Source organism: Chrysemys picta, chromosome 9 (genome assembly GCF_011386835.1).
Source record: "Chrysemys picta bellii isolate R12L10 chromosome 9, ASM1138683v2, whole genome shotgun sequence".
Classification (NCBI taxonomy): Eukaryota; Metazoa; Chordata; order Testudines; family Emydidae; genus Chrysemys; species Chrysemys picta.
Window position 1 is genome coordinate 91,496,306 of NC_088799.1, and position 20,481 is coordinate 91,516,786.

At 45.4% G+C, this 20,481-nt stretch overlaps 1 long non-coding RNA gene across 2 annotated transcripts in view; it reads right to left on the reverse strand.

Moving 5' to 3' along the window:
* Positions 1-5,849: 5,849 nt before the first annotated feature.
* LOC135973600 (uncharacterized) overlaps positions 5,850-20,481 on the reverse strand; it is a 34,409-nt gene continuing 19,777 nt past the window's right edge. The window contains exons 2-3 of one of the 2 annotated variants that reach the window (XR_010590509.1): positions 10,009-10,247; positions 5,850-7,492 (exon numbers count right to left, since the gene is read on the reverse strand). This is a non-coding gene — a long non-coding RNA (uncharacterized LOC135973600). The remainder of the gene's footprint in view (positions 7,493-10,008; positions 10,248-20,481) is intronic. The other variant, XR_010590508.1, reaches the window with a different exon arrangement.

Sequence of the window (20,481 nt, forward strand, 5' to 3'; positions counted from 1 at the left end):
TTCGATTGCCAAGTCTTACTAAATAAACGTGTTGTCTACCATTACAGGATGTTTCCGGCATACCCCCTGACAAGAGCTTGCGTACCCCAGTTTGAAAACCACTGCTCTATGCGATTCTGTGGAAACTTTTATTATACAAGGAGTCTCCTTAAAGGATTCTACTCTTATGGTACATGGATCCATAACTAGCTGTGAGGAGATGATCTCAAGAAAGGGAAAATTTAGGCTGAATATCAGGAAAAGTTTCTTCACAATGACAGATATTAGACCCTGGAACAGCTTCTGGAAGGAAGTAATAGAAGAACCTTCACTTGGGAGTTTTAAATGTAGACTGGACCAAAAAAAAAATCCCTAGAAGTGTCAAAAGAACAATGCTGCATTGGCAGGTGGATGTCCCGCATGATCCAGTAAATCTTAGCTAAGGCTGGATTCTCTGATCTGCTAAATTCACTTTCTGGCACTCACTCAAGTAGGGCAAAGTGGATTTAAAGTGGCCAGAAATGGCCAGGAGAGCATTACCTTTGTGCAGGGCATCTTTCTGTTGACAACAAAGCTTTGGAGGGGGAAAGCCAGCCCAGGCCCTGCATGGTGACAGGGGGAGGAAGAGGCATGTCAAGGCTTGCTGGGGAGAGCCATGTCAGAGCAGAGCTATACTATGCCCAATACACCACTAGTATGCACCCCTGAGTGATTTTACATCAGCAGAGGAAGTTAGAGCTGCTCTTAAATCTAGCCCTGTGATTCTACAACTCCACTGGTTTAGCTTTTAGAATGTAATCTCTTAGTGAAATACTTGACATTGGGTCCAACATGTGCCTGATCATCTTTTTAGGAGATGATATTTCAGAGATACTTAGGAATTAGTGATTACTGCTGTTTAAATTACAGATAATGGCAGCTTGATCTTGGTCTTACTATATAGGCAGCATTAGTTCCTTAGGCCTGGTCTACACTATGACTTTAATTCGGATTTAGCAGCGTTAAATCGAATTAACCCTGCACCCATCCACACAACGAAGCCATTTATTTCAAAATAAAGGGCTCTTTAAATCGATTTCTGTACTCCACCCCGATGAGCAGAGTAGTGCCAAAATCGATATTGTCATTTCGAATTAGGGTTAGTGTGGCTGCAATTTGAGGATATTGGCCTTCGGGAGCTGTCCCACAGTGCATCATTGTGACCGCTCTGGACAGCAATCTGAACTCAGATGCACTGGCCAGGTAGACAGGAAAAGCCCCATGAACATTTGAATTTCATTTCCTGTTTGCCCAGCGTGGAGAGCACAGGTGACCACAGATAGCTCAGCTGATCAGCACAGGTAACCATGCAGGCCGATAATCGAAAAAGAGCACCAGCATGGACCGTACGGGAGGTACTGGATCTGATCGCTATATGGGGAGAGGATTCAGTGCTAGCAGAACTTCGTTCTAAAAGACGAAATGCCAAAACTTTTGAAAAAAATCTCCAAGGACATGATGGAGAGAGGCCACAATAGGGACTCAGATCAGTGCCGCGTGAAAGTCAAGGAGCTCAGACAAGCCTATCAAAAAACAAAGGAGGCAAATGGTCGCTCCGGGTCAGAGCCATGGACATGCCGCTTCTACGCCGAGCTGCATGCAATTCTAGGGGGGGCCGCCACCACTACCCCACCTCTGACTGTGGATTCCGAGGTGGGGATAATCTCATCAGCTACACCTGAGGATTCTGCGGACGGGGAAGAGGAGAAGGAGGAGGACAACGAGCTTGCGGAGAGCACCCAGCACTCCGTTCTCCCCAACAGCCAGGATCTTTTTCTCAGCCTGACTGAAGTACCCTCCCAACCCTATATCCAAGACCATGACCCCATGGAAAGGACCTCAGGTGAGTTTACCTTTTAAAATATAAAACTTGCTTTTAAAACAAGCGTTTTTTAATGATTACTTTGCCCTGAGGACTTGGGATGCATTCGCGGCCAGTACAGCTACTGGAAAAGTCTGTTAATGTGTCTGGGGATGGAGCGGAAATCCTCCAGGGACATCTCCATGAAGCTCTCCTGGAGGTACTCCAAAAGCCTTGCCACAAGGTTTCTGGGCAGTGCAGCCTTATTCCGTCCTCCATGGTAGGACACTTGACCACGCCATGCTTGCAGCAAGTAATCTGGTATTATTGCATTACAAAGCCTGGCAGCGTATGGTCCCGGTGTTTGCTGGCATTCAAATATACCCAAATTGTGATTGTCTCTTGTTTTCGCCCCTTCCAATGAAACTAGTACTGTAGTTCTTCGGGGGGGGGGGGAATTGGTCCTGAGCTTTTCGCGTTTGGCTAGCAGGGATCTTCGCTGATACCAGCCACGTGGTGGGGGGAGGGATAAAGTGATCATCCCAGAGAATTGGATGGGGGGGGTTAGTTTGTTTGCTGCTGCTGAAGGTTAACAGGAAAACCGCAGCAGTCAACGGGCTTTGCTTGGTATGTGGGAAAGGAGGGCGCAGAAGCCAAAAGACAATGGCTTACCATGGCCGCATGCAAGCTGAATTCTGTTGCCCGGACCTGCGTCTGTGATCTCTAACACCAAAGCCACAGGCACTCAATATTAAGATGGAAAATGCGACCTTGTACTGAAATCACATGTGCTATGTAATGTGAATAGTGTTGTTCACTATGAAAGAGTATAAGCATTGTTCTGTAAAATGTATCATTTAAAAAACTTCTCTCCTTTTTTTCAACCCTCCCTCCAGCAGCTGCAAATTTTTCAAGCCTCCCTCCCGAAGGCTATCTCAGATAAGGCAGCGGAGGAAGAGGACGCAAGACGAGATGTTCACGGAAATAATGGAATGCACCCGCAATGAAAGAGCTCATTTGAATGAGTGGAAGGACACGGTATCTAAATTTAGGAAAGATGCCAGTGAACGTGAGTCATGAGGGATGCTCGAGATGAGAGGTGGCAGGCTGCAACGCTGGGGCTGCTGCGTGAGCAAACAGACATGCTCCGGCGTCTGGTGGAGCTTCAGGAACAGCAGCAGGATAACAGACTGCCGCTGCAGCCGCTGTATAACCTCCCTCCCCCCCCCTCACCATGTTCCATATCCTCCTCACCCAGACGGGGGAGGGGGGAGGCTCCGTGCACCCTCCCACTCCACCCCAGTGGACAGCCCAACCAAAAGGCTGTCATTATATTGAATTTTTTCCTGGCCTTTTACTTCCCTCCTATCCTCCTCCCAAACCTCACCCAGATTACCTTGTCGGTTCTCTCCCTATGTTTATAATCAATTAATAAAGAATACATGATTTTTAAACAATAGTGATTTTATTTCCTTTGAAAGCAAGCTGGGGGAAGGGGGAGGGTGGGTTCCTTACACAGAATGAGTCAATAAAGGGGGCGGGTTTTCATGAAGGAGAAACAAACAGAAATTTCACACTGTAGCCTGGCCAGTCATGAAACTGGTTTTCAAAGCTTCTCTGATGCACAGCGCTTCCTGGTGTGCTCTTCTAATCGCCCTGGTGTCTAGCTGCGCGTAATCAGCAGCCAGGCGATTTGCCTCAGCCTCCCACCCCGCCATAAAGGTCTCCCCCTTACTTTCACAGAGATTGTGGAGCACACAGCAAGCAGAAATAACAATGGGGATATTGGTTTGGCTGAGGTCTGAGCGAGTCAATAACAATCGCCAGCGACCTTTTAAACGGCCAAATGCACATTCTACCACCATTCTGCACTTGCTCAGCCTGTAGTTGAACAGCTCCTGACTCCTGTCCAGGCTGCCTGTGTATGGCTCCATGAGCCATGGCATTAAGGGGTAGGCTGGGTCCCCAAGAATAACTATTGGCATTTCAACATCCCCAACGGTCATTTTCTGGTCCGGGAAGTAAGTCCCTTGCTGCAGCCGTTTAAACAGATTAGTGTTCCTGAAGACGCGAGCGTCATGAACCCTTCCCGGCCAGCCCACGTTGATGTTGGTGAAACGTTCCTTGTGATCCACAAGTGCTTGCAGCACCATTGAAAAGTACCCCTTGCGGTTTATGTACTGGGTACCCTGGTGCTCCGGTGCCAAGATAGGGATATGGGTTCCATCTATCGCCCCACCACAGTTAGGGAATCCCATTGCGGCAAAGCCATCCACTATGACCTGCACATTTCCCAGAGTCACTACCTTTCGTGGCAGCACCTGAGTGACTGCTTTGGCTACTTGCATCACAGCAGCCCCCACAGTAGATTTGCCCCCTCCAAATTGATTCCCGACTGACCGGTAGCTGTCTGGCGTTGCAAGCTTCCACAGGGCTATCGCCACTCGCTTCTCAACTGTGAGGGCTGCGCTCATCTTGGTATTCTGGCGCTTCAGGGCAGGGGAAAGCAAGTCAAAGTTCCATGAAAGTGCCCTTACGCATGCGAAAGTTTCGCAGCCACTGGGAATCGTCCCACACCTGCAACACTATGCGGTCCCACCAGTCTGTGCTTGTTTCCCGGACCCAGAATTGGCGTTCCACAGCTATAACCTGCCCCATTAACAGCATGATCTCCAAAGCACCGGGTCCCACGGTTTGATGGAATTCCATGTCCATATCCTCATCACTCTCGCTGCCGCACTGCCGTAGCCTACTCCTCGCCGCCTGGTTTTGCAGGTTCTGGTTCAGCATAAACTGCATGATAACGAGCGAGGTGTTTACAATGTTCATGACTGCTGTCTTGAGCTGAGCGGGCTCCATGCTTGCCGTGGTATGTCTGCACTATTCACCCAGGAAAAAGGCGCGAAACGGTTGTCTGCCGTTGCTTCCCTGGAGAGGGGGGAGGATATACCCAGAACCACCCGCGACAATGTTTTTGGCCCCATCAAGCATTGGGATCTCAACCCAGAATTCCAATAGGTGGAGGAGACTGCGGGAACTATGGGATAGCTATGGGATAGCTACCCACAGTGCAGTGCTCCAGAAATCGACGCTAGCCCCGGTACATGGATGCACACCACCGAATTAATGTGCTTAGTGTGGCCACATACATTCGACTTTATACAATCTGTTTCCAAAATTCGAATTATATAAATTCGGATTAATCCCGTAGTGTAGACATACCCTTAGAGTAGGGGAGGGAGAGATTTCTTTCTAGGGAAACTGCATGCAATCCCTGAAGGGGAAATTTTAACCCATATGCGAATATTTTTCCTTTTCTCTTTTCTTTTCCCTCCCCCACCCCTTAAACTGTTTTGCTGGCTATTTTTAGTTCCCAATTTGCAGTTTGATTCATTGTTACATTAATTTTCCATTCCTTTGTGTTCATCTTCATCAGCTGCAGTGTTAATAATTGTACCAAAAATAAGCAGATGTTCTGTATGGTACACCTGTGTCCAATTAAAATCTGTCAGAAGTTATGCATTTGCAAGTGGTAATATGGGGAGAAAACTATGGGGAGAAAACAGAGTGGCATGCAGTGTTAATTTTTCTTGTCCTGAAATACAGCATTGCCTGAAAGCAAATAGTCCTAGGAAAAATCTGTCATGTACGTTGAGAGGAAAGATTTGCTGTCCCAAAGAACAATTTGTGTTCAAGTACACATTTCTGCCAGGAATACTCAACCATTCTTTAATAATTTTTTTAAAAGTCATGCAGCTACACCAGCTTTTATCCCCAATTATGAAAAATATGTTAGCTCTAATTTTGGATTGTAATAAAAGCGCTGCCTGGGGCGGCTCAAATTTTTCTATTTCTGTGAGGGACATGTCCTTGAACCAATTCAAGGTAGCCAATACATCTGCTTATGAAAGTCTGCACAGGTAAATACCTAGAGAACGTGCCTGCCAATGTCCTTGCTGTGTACTGCAAAGTGATATTCTAATGAGAAATCTATTTTTGCAACCTTTCATGAACAAGTAGCATAATGCATTTTTATTGCATATTTTGCCTTAGACAACGAGTTCAACAAATATTTAAGTAAGGTTTTACATATTCAAGTGTTTCTTTCATGCAGCTTATTACATGTTATTGATACATCAGAAGTTCACGGCCAGCATTATTACAGTCCATTCCTGGGGAAGCTGTTTTAATATCTATTTGCACTAAATGATTTCTAAAGCAGAGATATGTCCAAGACAAGACTGCAACTCAGAACAGGGCTGAGCTTTGGAGGTTACCTCTGGGCTGAACTTCCCAGCTCGCACTTATCTACAGGGGTGGCAGGTTTGTATAATTTTTTGGTGGTGCCCAGAACGGGTCCAAGGTCCCCCAAACACACACACACACTTGCCTTGTAAGCCGATACATATTTTTTAAAATAATGTAAAAATGGACTAGAAACAGTAAGCATTTAACAGTCCCTATATTGCATAATGTGGGGAGTGGGGTGGGGGATGAGGGCTCTGGGGTGTGGGCGGAGCTCAGGACTAAGGCAGAGGGTTAGGGTGTGGGGGTGAGGGCTGCGGGGTGGAGCCACAGAGGAGAGGTTCATGGTGCAGGAGGGGGCTCAGGGGAGGGGCAGAAGATTGGGGTCTGGGGGTGAGGAGTTCACGGTGCAGGAGGAGGCTCAGGGTGGGGATGAGGTGTTTGGGGTGAAGGCAGGCTGCCCTGGGGCTGGGGCCAGAGAAGATGATTCCACAGTCCCCCAAGCCCTCTCCCCACTGGCATCAGCAGCGAGCTCTGGAGTAGGGGGTCCCCTCCCCCCTGGCAACACACACACCTGGCACCGGCACTGCATGTGCTCTTAGGGGCCAGGCCCCTCTCAGGTCCAGGAAACCCCCTCACCTCCCCTGTGGTGGGTGCCAGGGGGCAGGAGGCTGCCATCACATGTGGCCTCCTCCCCTGCTGCCCCTCACCGTAGCCTCACGGGGGATGGGGCTGCCCCTTGCCCAGCGTGGGGCAGGAGTGGTGGCTGCGTACAGGGTTGGGAGGGTGCAGATCACACGGACACTCCAAGTCCCAGCAGCTGCTCAGGTGAGGTCCAGACTCCATCTCCCGGAAGCCCCTCGGCGTCACCTCCCAGTGGGTGCCAGGGGAGGGGAGGGCCTCCAATCATGTGTGCGCCTCCTCCCCCCGTCCCTCCGCAGGTGCAGCAGCCACCTCAGCCTGCTGCCGGCGCTGCTCTTGTGTTGTATGCAGCACCGGCGAGGATACACAGCATGGAGGATCCATCTCCCTTTCTCTGGGCTATATATTGGTAGTTGATGTCAACTATGACTAGGGTGACCAGACGTCCCGATAAAATCGGGACAGTCCTGATAAAATTGGACCATCCCGATATTTAGGTGTTTGTCCCGTGTCCTGACTGATCTTGTATATCCATGCGTCCCGATATTTTTTTCCTCTCATCTGGTCACCCTAACTGTAACAGATTTTTGGAGAGCTTGTGAACCTCCAGATCAAGGTCCAGTTCAGCCCTAATGTATCTGTGTGCACAGTTTCCCTGACTTTAACAGATTGTATGAGGGTTGAATAGGTATCCGAAGTCTGTGAGGTCTTCAAATCACCACCATTGACTGACCGCATTTTATTCTGCCTTCTACCATTTCTTTAATTCTCAATTCCATCCAAGTTCTATAACAAGCAGAAAGTAAGGAAAAGCCTTTGGTTTAAATACCTCTTATTTTAAGCTCCCAAATCATGTATCTTATCTTGGGCTTGGGAGATACTGTAAATAACCAGCACCTGGTCACGTTGCAATATGCTTCTGCAATTTGAGACAGTTACTATTTTAACCATCAATCTGCCATCCTCAGTGAACATTATCTTACGTACAAATAAGGAGAACTTCTTATCAAAGGCTAAAAGACAGGAAAGAAGGTTCCAGATGAACCAATCTGGTTATAGGCTGCCCTCAGAACAATTCACTGTTCACATATATGGAAAGAAGCTCCTATCTCTACAAGAAAAGGCTGTAGCTACTTTCCCCAGAAAGCCCAATTTTGACACCCATACTGAAACAACTTCTTCAAAATTAAGATAATCTGCCTGAAAATCCACAAGCAGGGTCCTGTCAGGGTAGATTTTTTTTTCTTAAGTATGAGGCAAACTGAACAAGGCATTCGTAAAATAGGAGCATTCAAAAAAAAGAAAAAAACAATTCCCTTCTTGGGAAGTTTTCTACTGTTTTCTGTTCTGTCATATTTGAAAAGGGTTGGGCCTGGAAACTCCAAACTGCTTTTATTCTGACAGGTTTAACCAAGACAGGTGTGGGATAGTTTGGTGGCAAAGTACTACACATAATCATTGCAGTTTATGTGAAAATTAAAATCACCAGTGCTGCCTGGTTAAGGACTTCAGTGTGAGTGTGTTGCATGGGAGCATGAAATGTCTGGAAACTGCTGCATCTCACCCCAGTGAAGACTCTCGAGAGCTGGTCAGAAAGCTGGTTCATTGATTTTTTTTTTTTGGGGGGGGGGGGGGGGAGGAGGAGGTCAGAAATCAGTTTTTTGTTTTTATGAAAAGTCAAATTTTCTGCAGGAAAACAGTTTTTTATGAAAAGTCAACATTTTCTGTGGAAAGCAGAGACTTTTCTCTCTCTCACACGTGCACACAAAACCATTTTGTCAGAAAGACAGTTTCAACAGAAATCTCTTGACTGGCCCTAACATTCTTCTCTCTTTTTGACAGAAACTGGCTACAGTCTCCTCATGCTATGCGTTCGTAAGACTTTGTAAACTCTCTCACTGTTTGGCAGCCTCTGAATATGGGGTGATTTTAAGTACCTTATCAGGTACAATATACAGGTGGCAGAACGGGGCTGACTAAGAACAGAGATTGCACCATAACTTTGAATTTTGTTTCTCCTGTGAAAGAGACAGAAGAACAAATTGCAGTACAGTTCACATGAATGAAACTTCATAATTGCAAAATGAAATCTCTCTCTGTGCAGGAGAGAAAAAGAGCTTTGCCTATTAATATGTATAAGCCTGGTGTTTCAGAATCTCATTAAAACATGTCTGATACCTCACAAGTTGTGTAGAAAATAAAAATAATGGCATATTTTCCATTGCTTTTGAAAAATGCCAACTTCCTCTTAAACAAACACCACTCCACATCCGTTACCCTGCGCACACCGAATGCTCCGCTCTGCGGTAGCCATTATCTGTCACCGTGTGTAGCAGCGCATGACATAGTAAAGTTTATGCTTGGAAAAAGTCAAAAGTCTGCCTAACATCTGGCTGTTTTCCAAGCGAATAGAAATGGCCCTAAGCTAAGGTTGTAGAGCAGACTCATTAATCTCTACGTGGTCTCGGTGCCACTAGAGGGGACAGAACACCACACTCAGGAGATGTGTAGGTTACACTACCACACACAGACTGGAATGAAGGGGCATTTTGCACACTCCTCAGTGAGATAATATGGCCCAATGTGTCAAGTATGTAAATCAACATACAACTGAAAATGGAGGAGCTCACGTCAGATTAAAATAGCCATATCGTGAGATCTTTCCTATTGTCTGACTGACAGTTCCAAGTATAAATCCAGAGGCAATCTTACATATCCAAGTACACACCAAGAATCTGATCCTGTGCTGCAGAAATTCCCACTGAAGCCTTTGGGAGTTCTGGGTGTACGAGGAATGTGGGGATAGAGCCTTCTCCCAGCTCCAAATGTGCCCCTGAAACAACGGTCTTGTGACTTACACCTGAGTGCTGTGTCTGTAAATATGTTACAAGCATCCTGGTGTCCCCGTTAAAAGCAAATGAGAAACAATGGCCCACACTCCTAGATGAGAGCCAGGTATTATTGAATTATCAAGTTCCCTCATAACAAGATGCTCCTCATAATGGAAACCAGCCACATTCTCACATGTGGACTATAGTAATGTTATGCTTCCCTAGGTTAAGAGCACTACAGGTATTCAAAACTACCAACCCCAAGCAGTCAAAATCACAAGTCAGCCTCCCAAAAAATCATGAAACTAGCTTAAAAATCATGAGGTTAAAACAAAATAATGCATTTGTGGTTCTTTTTATTTGCTTTCTGGTTTCTGAGATTTTAGGCTGCACTCAAGTCAAATTTTCAAGATTCTCTGCAACCACAAGTGCTAGAATGTCCTTTTATTTAATGGAAACTGAGATTCTCACCTAATCCAATGCCCCAGGAACGGAGGATTTAAATAAAATACCAAGTAGCACGAGACTCATGATGAAGTTGCAGAAGCTGGCAACCCTGGATACTCCCAGTATAAGAGGACTTACTTTACAGCAAGCAGTTCCCAAGCTGTATTGGTTCATGTACCATCTTCTTAAATTGTTGTGAAGTGAATTGATGGACCATCAAGCTTGCATACCGCCAGTTATACATGCTGCACAGATGGGAACCCCTGTATTAGAGTAAGGAAAACAACAATAAGAAAGAACAAAAATAAAGTATCCATGAGACAGCACAGTGTGGGCATCTAGTACAAACAGACCAGTAACACTGCTAACAAATTGGCTGTTGAATTCTGCTCACAGGGAAGAGTTCTCAGAAATATAAAAGATCTGGTACATAGAAAACACCCAATCATCATCACCACATCATATTTTCATAACCACATATGCCACAGAAAGGACACATGATAGGGTTCTTGAAAAATAAAAACTGAGTTGGTTGAAGGTTGATGAAATATGGTGGGGTACAACGGACCATGGCATTGTTGATTCATTCACACATTGGTCAGAGAAAATGTTCAGAAAAATCCATAGATGCACATATGTTAATTTTAAATAGAGATGGGCCCAAAGCAGAACCTCAAATCTGAACTTCACTGCTGAGGACCCCGCTGTAACTTTATGGCAGAATTATGTTTATTTTCTCTTTAGATTTTTTTTTTTGTGGGAGGGAGGGGAATAGGGTTATATCTGGCTGCACCTGTCAAGACAGCACTAGCAGAAGAGGGATATTATCTAGTTTACAATCCTGAAGTCATCCACACACAAATCCCCCTGTGATAAGACACATGTTTTTAACAGGAGATTAAATACAGTCCTGATGACGTTCCGGTGAGAATAAAATGGCAGTTTGGTTCTACGTAGATGGTTCTGTGCTTAAAAATTGTAATACCCAGCCAATGTTAGTCAGCTTGCATTATTTGCCAGGGCTATCACTATAATATGTAATAATACTTATCTCCCTTGCTGGGCTGTTGTGAGGATTAATTAGTTAATGTTTGTATAGCACTTCGAACACGAAAGCGCAATGCAAGTGGTAAGTATAATCATGGCTGTGCCAAATTTAGTGATTTGGAATCTCTATGGAGAGGTTTCCTTTCAAGTGTAGAGTAACTGTCCCACCAGTAGTCCTCAGAGTATGTTTTATGTCTTAATTGTTAGTGCTTTACACACTGTCATTTTAGTTGTATATGCGGATTGATTGTGGTTAATAAAAGATATTTATATGTTTAGTGTTTCACCTATTGCTAGTTTTATAAGAGAATCTATCTCCTTAGACATGTCACCCACACTTCCGCTGCTGGATGTACTGAAAACATATACAGGAATTCATCAAATCACTATTTCACTGCTAGGCTTGGATTGCAGCAGGAGAACCTGGGTCTGTAATTCACTGCTAGTGCAGTTCCAGGAGGGAAGCAACAGTACAAGCTACTGTGTAGCTGAAGATCAGTCCAAAATAATAAAAAAAACAGAAACCCACCACCCATTACAAAGGGTATGTCTACACTGCAATTAGACACCCGTGGCTGGACAATGCCAGCTGACTTGGGCTCATGGGGCAGGGCTGTTTATGTGCAGTGTAGACGTTCAGGTTGGGGCTGCAGCCCCTGTTCTGGGACCCCTCCCACCTCGCAGGGTCCTAGAGCCCAGGCTCCAGCCCAAATGTCTTGTAACACCGATAGACTCTGGTCGTCGGCAGGCGGGATCGAACCTGTGACCTCTGGAGCTAAATGCATGAGCCTCTACTGCATGAGCTAAAAACCATATGGCTATTAGCCAAGCTGTAGAGCAGACTCATTAATCTCTTTTTAAGTGGTCTCGGTGCCATTAGATGGGACAGAACACCACACCCGGGAGGAATGTGGGTTACGTCCACACCACAATTAAACAGCCCCGCAGCATGAGTCGAAGTCAGCTGGCATGGGCCAGCCCCAGGTGCCTAACTGCAGTGTAGACACATAAAACTTTGGGTAACCCTGCAAACTTCCTCAGATCCTCATCCAAACCTCCTTAATCAAGAGTCCTCCACATCAAGTGTCTTCATCTTATACACCAAGTATGATGTTTTTGCAGGATCAGGGCCATAATTTGTGCAGAGATGTAGTTTACTTATTACACTTATGAATGCAAATTAGACATGAACAGCACTGGCCCTTTTGCCAGCAGACCTGGGTTTACAAGGTTTTGAAAATCAGGCCGTCAATACTGCTGCCTCAGCACAGATTAACTATCACAATAATTGCTGAAGAGGAGTTTAGGACTTCATTCAATCAGGAATAATGTTGAAACGGGGTGAAGAGGAAAAACAAACACGTTCTTCCTCTCCTTTGGGCTCTTTGTGCTTACACACTTCCCTGGTGGCTTCACACATAGGTCCTATATCTACTGAGTACAGTAGAGCAAAGGGCAAGAAATTCCATTCTGCGTACCTCTTCATGCACAGGGCCTGGCTAATATTTCTGCCGAACAGATCCTCTGATAATCAACCAAACAGGTCAAAAGTTGCCAAAATACAACACTATAAAACACACAAAAGGGCCAAGGAATAATAGTGTATTTTCTGGAGCTTAGCATCCGGGTTCCTGAATTGCCAACTGGGGATCTTGGAACATAGCTGTGGGTTTGCTTCACGCAGTGAGAAGCTGCCAAAGGATTTTACCAGAGTGCTGGAAACCAGCAGAAAGCTTTCAACCCTCCACTATCCTGGAACGTTAACCTGATTAGATTTAACTGGATACTAGGGCATTTTTGCCCAAAATATGCTATATTATGTTGATTAAAAATAAAGAAAAACTGTATATTTTAAGAGCTACATATGTTGGAGATGATCCTTCCAAGGTAAGTGTTAAGCCCTGATCCTTCAGACACTTAAATATGTACTTTCTTTAAACAGGAGAGTAATGCTGTTGAGTTCAATGCTGGCACCAGATTGGTGGAGCATAATGCAGCTACTTTTAGGATGGCTGGTGGCAGTCAATCAGCACACTGTGGCAGGGGAGAAGAAATTGTAGCTAAAGCCCCCCTGGCTAAAAACCCTCCTACTACAAAAATGTAGAGGGGCCTGGAAGACCGTGGGGGTCTAAAAGACTCATCCAAAAGACCAGCTTGGCTTGCAGAGTATTGCCACAAGTTTCACTGCACCAACATAAAAACACTAGCATGTACGAGTGCTGCATTATTTCCATTTGGAATGAGCATATCAAATTTAAAACTGATATTGAGAAAAATCACAGGAAAATTAAAACAATTTAAGAATTAAAAAAAATTAAAATGGATAATTTAACTGAAAATAAACTTGTTTAGCAGGAACCTTCCAAACTGGGTTTAATTAAGATTGCTCAAGTCAATCCTATGTTAAAATGGAGAAATATTTCCCCTTTTGTTAATTTCACAGAAACTGAACTGCAACAATGATGTTTCAATGACATGCCAGCTCCTCTCTGCCCTTTTCAAGCTGCTGCAGGCAGTGATTAATGTCACTGGAAGAGTTCAGTCAGTTTCCTTAACAAGTGAAGTTCCAGGAATCTTAGCTAACTTGAGAGCAGCCATTTCAGACAATGCAGCAGACACACGATATCTAAACCAAAGGTCAAAGATATTCAGGGGTCAAGACATGCAGCTGGAAATATTCCAAGGACCACATTATATTTCTATATTTACATTCATTAAAGAGTAAATTGTTATTAATACTGTCACAAAACTGTCCTTGGTAGAATGCCCTCTTTAGGCTACAAAGGGAGTGCATGCATGTGCGTCCATCACTCCTCCCCCACACCAGTGGGTGCTGTGGGGTCTCTTACTATCAGGCCAGCATTCACACTCCAGCCAGGGCCTCTTGGCTTTCTCATCCCTTCTCCATGTTCCCGGTTATGCCACCACACAGCCCATAGTCAGCAAAAAGGGTTGAACAAAAGCAAGGTAAAGAAAAGGCTGTAAGCAGCTCCTCCCAGGATGTGGGCCTATTTTACTTCAGAGGGACTCTGGGAGTATCTCTGCCCACTTCGGAGTCCACGGGGGTTCAAGTCTCAGTTCTTTTCTCCTTTCGACTCAGGGGTTATGCGCCCTCCTTCTGCAAAGGCAGGGGCTGTCGGCTGTCAATGCTCTCATCATGACTGGAGAAGCTCAGTGGCCTGTTCCCTTATCAGGGTTGCCCCTATCTGAGTGGCATTCCCTCTTTTGAACTCCTCCTTCAGTCCTGGCATGATTTCCAGATGTGGCAGGTCAGGGCCACTACAGTCCAGAGCAGCTCCTTAACCCCTTCCACGCTAGTGCAAGGTTTCTATACCCCATCACATACTTTAATAACTAGTAACCACAAACATCTACATTAAATGATTTCAATGCACTTCAAATATTAACTCTCACAAGCAACCCCATTCAGTAAATATTTTAATCCCAGTGTTATACAGAGGAAAACTGAGACACAGAGAGCTTAAAGTAGGAAAATGGGCAGCATTTTAAAAGTGTTAGCTAAGACACAAGCACATTTTTAAGCACCACTCAGCACCTAGTGTAGAGAAAGATGTTGTTCAAAAATGTGTTAGCTAGAGCTGTACAAATAATTGATTTTTCGGTTCACTGGCAGTTCCAAAAAAGAAATTCATTTCAAGTCGACCCAAAAGCAATTTTTCAAAGTTTTCAGCAAACCAGTAAGCTCAAAATATAGAATTGGGGTCAAACATTTCATTTCATTTCATTGCGATGTTGAGCTTTTTTTAAAACAGCATATGAAGGTTGTACAATGCATGCCACCAAGACACCTGGCTTCCCCCAGAGCTAGCAGCCTCCTATGCTGACCAGCGATACTCTACCCCCCCCACCCCCCAAAAAAGTGTAATTGATATTTCCAAGCCAAAGACTTAATGGGCACCAGCATCTTGTTCTTCTTGAAAATTGCCTGAAAAGAGAAATCCCGGCTGAAGGTTTGCTTCAATAGCCCATGCCAGTCTGTCACTTGGGATGATCGTAGGCAAGACGACACAGGTGCTCTCACCCAGTTCAAGAGCCTCACCTCCTCAGGCGCTCTCTGTTCATGGCACATCTTCTAGTGAGTCAATGCTGCTCCCCAGAGAAATGCTGCAAAGCCTGGGCACGAGTGCAAATCCCCCTTTGCGCCATCCCATAACTAGCTAATTACAGTCTCTTGCAAAAGGGTCCTTTGTGTAAGCTGTAACTCTGCTCAACATCTTTTCCCCTCCTGTGGCAAAATGGTCTGCCTTCATGAGGGCTCTAACTGCAGATAAATATAAAGTGAATCGCATATAGATCTCACAGCATAGTAGTCTTTATGGCATATGAACTGTAACAAGAAAGGAAGGGTTGGATGAACTGTCTGTTCCAGTTAGTCACTTGGAATAGCTAGCACATTACAAAATCTATCCTTATCTCCATGGAGACAGTCAGGCCTAGTATCTTACTAAGCACTTAAACAGCAAGATGGCACAGAAGGAAAAAGTGGCTGGAAACAAAGGAGATAACTATAAAAAAGTGAAAGTTACTAGAGATGTTTTAGGTTGGTTACTTCATTTGACATTTAAGGGTCCAATCTCTAGTTTGCCACTAGTAGAGCCTGCTTGTTTGCACTTGCAATGATTTGTGGGTACATTTGGTGTCACTTATATACCTAGGATGCGGATATGTAGATACAAGGAGAAACAGAGCCATCTGGGAGTTCTCCAGGAGCAAGGTACTAGTTGGTGGGAGTGAGAATGGCATGTATGTATCCTTTTGTTTATTTGAGAATCACAATTTGGCTGATTCTTATGCCAGTGCACGGAAAAGAGAAAATATAAGGAACCTCCCTGTCCATATATAGAGGATGTAAGGGCCAGCCACAACTGGAGTCCTTCTTTGCCCCTGTGCCAGAACGGAAGATGGAGAAAGGTGAGCAGGAAACCCTAGAAGATCAGATCAGGTACATCATAGGCAGGAGGTTGCAGCATCCTTTTTTTGGGTCATTCCCACCCAATCAGTTCCACACTACTTCCTGCTCAGGAAAGTGGCTAAGTGCTAGCAACTGGCTCTTCAGTGCAAAGCTCATGAGGGCAGGACATTCTCCTCTTTGCTCTGGCCAGTGCTCACAGTGTACCTGAAACCTGCCCTGTCACCAACTGGAGGAGAAATATGGCAGATGAAATATCACTGATGCCTTTTCACAGCCAAGTCCATTAAGGGCCTAGCTTCTTAAAAATGTTCATCTTTATTACAGCTAAAATTATTAGGTCTAACTTGTAACAGAATCTGGATTCTATGGCTGGGAATAAATATGATCAGACCCATTTCTTATAGAGGGGAAAAAAGTCAAGTTCAGCTTAGGGTTACCATATTTCAGCAAGCAAAAAAGAGGATGAGAGGAGCCCCGCCCTAGCCCCGCCCCTGCCCCTCCCACTTCCCGCCCCCCCAGAACCCCCAACCCTCCCCCCGTTCCTTGTCCCCTGACTGCCCCCTCCTGGGACCCCTGCCCCTAACTGCCCCCCAGGACTCCACTCCCTATCTAAGCCTCCCTGCCTCTTGTCCCCTGACTGCCCCAACCCTTATCCACACCCCCACCCCCAGACAGACCCCTGGGACTCCCACACCCCATCCAACCACTCCCCACCCCCTGACAGCCCCCCCCCAGAACTCCCAACCCATCTAAACCCCTCTGCTCCCTGTCCCCTGACTGCTCCGATCCCTCTCCGCACTCCTGCCCCCTGACAGCCCCCCCCAGAACTCCCAACCCATCTAAACCCCTCTGCTCCCTGTCCCCTGACTGCTCCGATCCCTCTCCCCACTCCTGCCCCCTGACAGCTCCCCCCCAGAACTCCCAGCCCCCCACCCCCCCGCTCCTTGTCCCCTGACTGCCCCCTCCTGGGACCCCTGCTCCTAACTGCCCTCCAGAACCCCACCCCCTACCTAAGACTCCCTGTTCCTTGTCCCCTAACTGCCCCCTCCTAAGACCCCCCCCCCAACTGCCCCCCAGGACCCTACCCCCTACCTGTACCCTGACTGCCCAAAACTTTCTCCACTCCCCCCAAAAAGCCCCCCCCTGAACTCCCAACCCCCCCCCCCCGTTTCTTGACTGCCCCCTCCAGAACCTCCCTGCCCCTTCTCCTGCCCCTTGGCCCCCTTACCCTGCTGCTCAGAACAGGGTGTTGGGCTCTGTGCGAGCCGAGCCGGACACGTGGCTGCGCTCCCCAGCACAACAAAACCCGGTCCCTGGCCCTGCACAGTGCTGCTGGACCGGGCTGCAGGGGAGAGCTGCCGGCTCAGAATGCAGGGCGGATCCGGCTCCTCTACAGCTGCTCCAGAGTCCAGCCCGGGACTTTCCTGCAGCCCTCCCAGCTGCTCGCTCTGCTCTGCCGGGGGAGGGGGGAAATCCCGGACATTGTGAGTGCTTTACAAATTCCCCCCGGACGCTATTTTTAGAACAAAAAGGAGGACATGTCCGGGTAAATCCGGACGAATGGTAACCCTAGTTCAGCTATATAAAAAGGTGTAACAAAGAAAAACCACCATCTTAGAGAAAGGATAGCAAGATAGAGCACCCTCAAAGCTGCTCTAAGTGGCAGCTGGCTGCAAAGACCACCAAGGGATCATTCCAGCAGCTGGAGGTCACCAGGGCACAGCGGCACTCCAGTCATGCCCACTTTCCCTGATCATGCCCCTGACATTGCTGCAGTGGGAGGGTAGGCCTCGGCAGAGGTGGTATATATTCAGCTATGCTGCCCTTATAGCACTCACGGATAATCTTATGCTTGAGGAACCCCAGGCAGACAGCTCAACCAGCTTTGCAGCTGCTTCGCTCCATCAAGCCAATGTAAAGCATCCGCAGGAGGGGCCAGGCTCTGACCCAGTGAGTTCTGGGCGCAGCCCAAAAATCAGAATCTGGCCTCTGAGTACACACAAAAAATGTAAGCAGCTCTTTGGTTAAGGACAAATATTAACACAAGCTGTGCAGAAAATCAAAGCACCAAAAGCTTTTGTCTTCTAAAATGTGTGAAAATGTATGCAAATGCATTTAAATGAGAAGATGTATTCAAAGCAGAACTAACACTTGCTAATCCCTCTGAAGACTAGCTGAAGTTATTTAGTGTGAAAAAGAATAACCCGTCATCAGTTTTCTCACTGCATTATTTTTATCATCCGGGGGGGGGGGGGGGGGGCGAGAGGGGGGAAATGTCAGAATTATGTAATGACAATAGATGTTGCGATTCAAAAAGTTAAAGCTTTATAAACCATTAAAGTACAATTGTCAACATGACAAAAATACACAAAGTAAATATCCTTAAAAAAAAAAAACTTTAATCTTGTTTTTACTATTCATTTGCAACAAGCCTAATTCAGAAGTCTAAATCACTGGATTCTGATTCTAGTACATTCTCGAGCAGCATTTTTCTTACTTTGCCTACCTGTAAATTTCAATTATTATTGATGGAAATATACGGTGATGGTTTGTGCATGTATAGTGAAAGCAATGTTTACCTATATTTACTGATATTTTATATATATATATATATATATATATATTATATTATATATAAATAAAATCCTTCCAAGTTTACTTTTACTTGCTATATATCTTAGGCAAGAATAGACACATTTGTGCTACTTCAATAACACATTTTATGGTTATCTTATGGGAACCAGCATGTTAACCCTCAAGTAATCAGTAAAATCTGTTATTGTTTTCATCTCTCACTTAGTCCTAATTCTTTAAAATGATGGGGAGATTCCTTGGGAATACTTCAAAAGCTCCATACAAAGTGTTTCCAGGATCTTCATATAATCCTTCATTAATACAGTGTGATTACCAAAAACACCTTTGACTTTGCATATGTTTGAAATGGAAGATTGTCGGGTATCTTTAAATACATTAAACACCAGGTAATCTTTTTGCACAAGGTGAAAGAAATCTACTACCTAGGCATAGCTCAGACAAAAAGTTATGCAAAGTCAAGTCAGCACTACTCTGCATCAAACAGCTATGTAGTCTGAAAATTGATCTAGCAACAGAAGTTAGCTTAGGGCTATTTTTGAGACCTGTCCTCACCAAATGGCAAGTCAAAGAAGGATGGCGATTCTATTACATTTCCCTTGTTTCATCTTTATTTGCAATAACCCTAATCCTATCCAAACAGAGCACAAACACCATGAATGCCAAATTCTTGTTAGACATATTAATGCTACTTAACAGTGGCCACATTCGGATCTGTATTGGGGTGGCAGAGCTCTTTGTTATCCCACCCTGTTAGCAGGTATTCAGAACCTTTTAAAAAGAGCTGTGGAAGTTATACTTTCTCATTGCAGCAGAAGTGGCTCATATCAGTGGTGCCCTTTCCTCTGAGGAGGAGGAACTAGGGAAAAGGAAGACCTGAAGGGAAATCTTAGAGAAAGTCAAGTTTAGGGAGGAAACTTAGGGTTTAGTCATGATCTATCCTGTGGAATCACTATCAGTCTTTAACAGGAGGCATTTAATAAGCAAACAGCTACCACTACAAACAAACTGGCTTCCTCCATACTGCTTGAATTCCAGCTATGCCTCCATTGTTGATCAGAAACTACACCCTGTCTGGAACTCTACACAGCACAGAGAGATATCAAATGGCTAAATAATGTAACTGCAAGAACACAGATGCATGAAATGTTGTGTTATTGGTTTTGAGCTACCAGTAATGCCAAACACCAAGGGAGGAGTTGAGTTTTAACATTAACTCAGAATCTGTGCAGTCTTTTGCAGTCAGGGGAGGGATTCATGCATTAATAGAGGCCAATCCTGCAACATTTACTCATGTAAGCAGCCCCGTGGGTTTCAGAGAGACTACTTGTATGACCAAGGTCTCCTTACATCAACAAGAGTTGCAGAATTGGGCCCTTAGCTACTTCACTGTAGGTGAGTAAACTCAAGATATAATCCATTTAGACACCTGCAGGGCAGCGGTAACTGGAAAGGACCGGTTTAAATGGGCAGCTGTCGGACACCCTCAGTGTGAAATCTTTTCTCAGTGTCAGCACTTAAGCACTGGCACCATGTGTCTTGGGACATTTCAATGTGTCAGTTACCACATAAAGTACCTGGATAGTGAAATAAACCGGAGTTCACAGGTGCTTCCAGCTCCCAATGGGACAGGTTAGAAACAAGGTGGGTGAGGAAATATATTTTATTGGACCAACTTCTGCTGCTGAGAGACACATGCTTTTCTTCAGGTCTGGGGAGCTAGAGTGAGACAGGTTGAATTTCAATAGCTGACTGGAAAAAACTCAAGATGTATATAACAAGAAAGAATTGCTTGCAGGCTCTCTGCTATTGTCACTCCTGGACTCTCTCTTATACAGTTTGGTACAATCTGAATCACCAGGGTGCAGTGATCCTGACTGTATATTGCACTCCTACCACATCAGATGCCCTTCAGCCAAGGATCT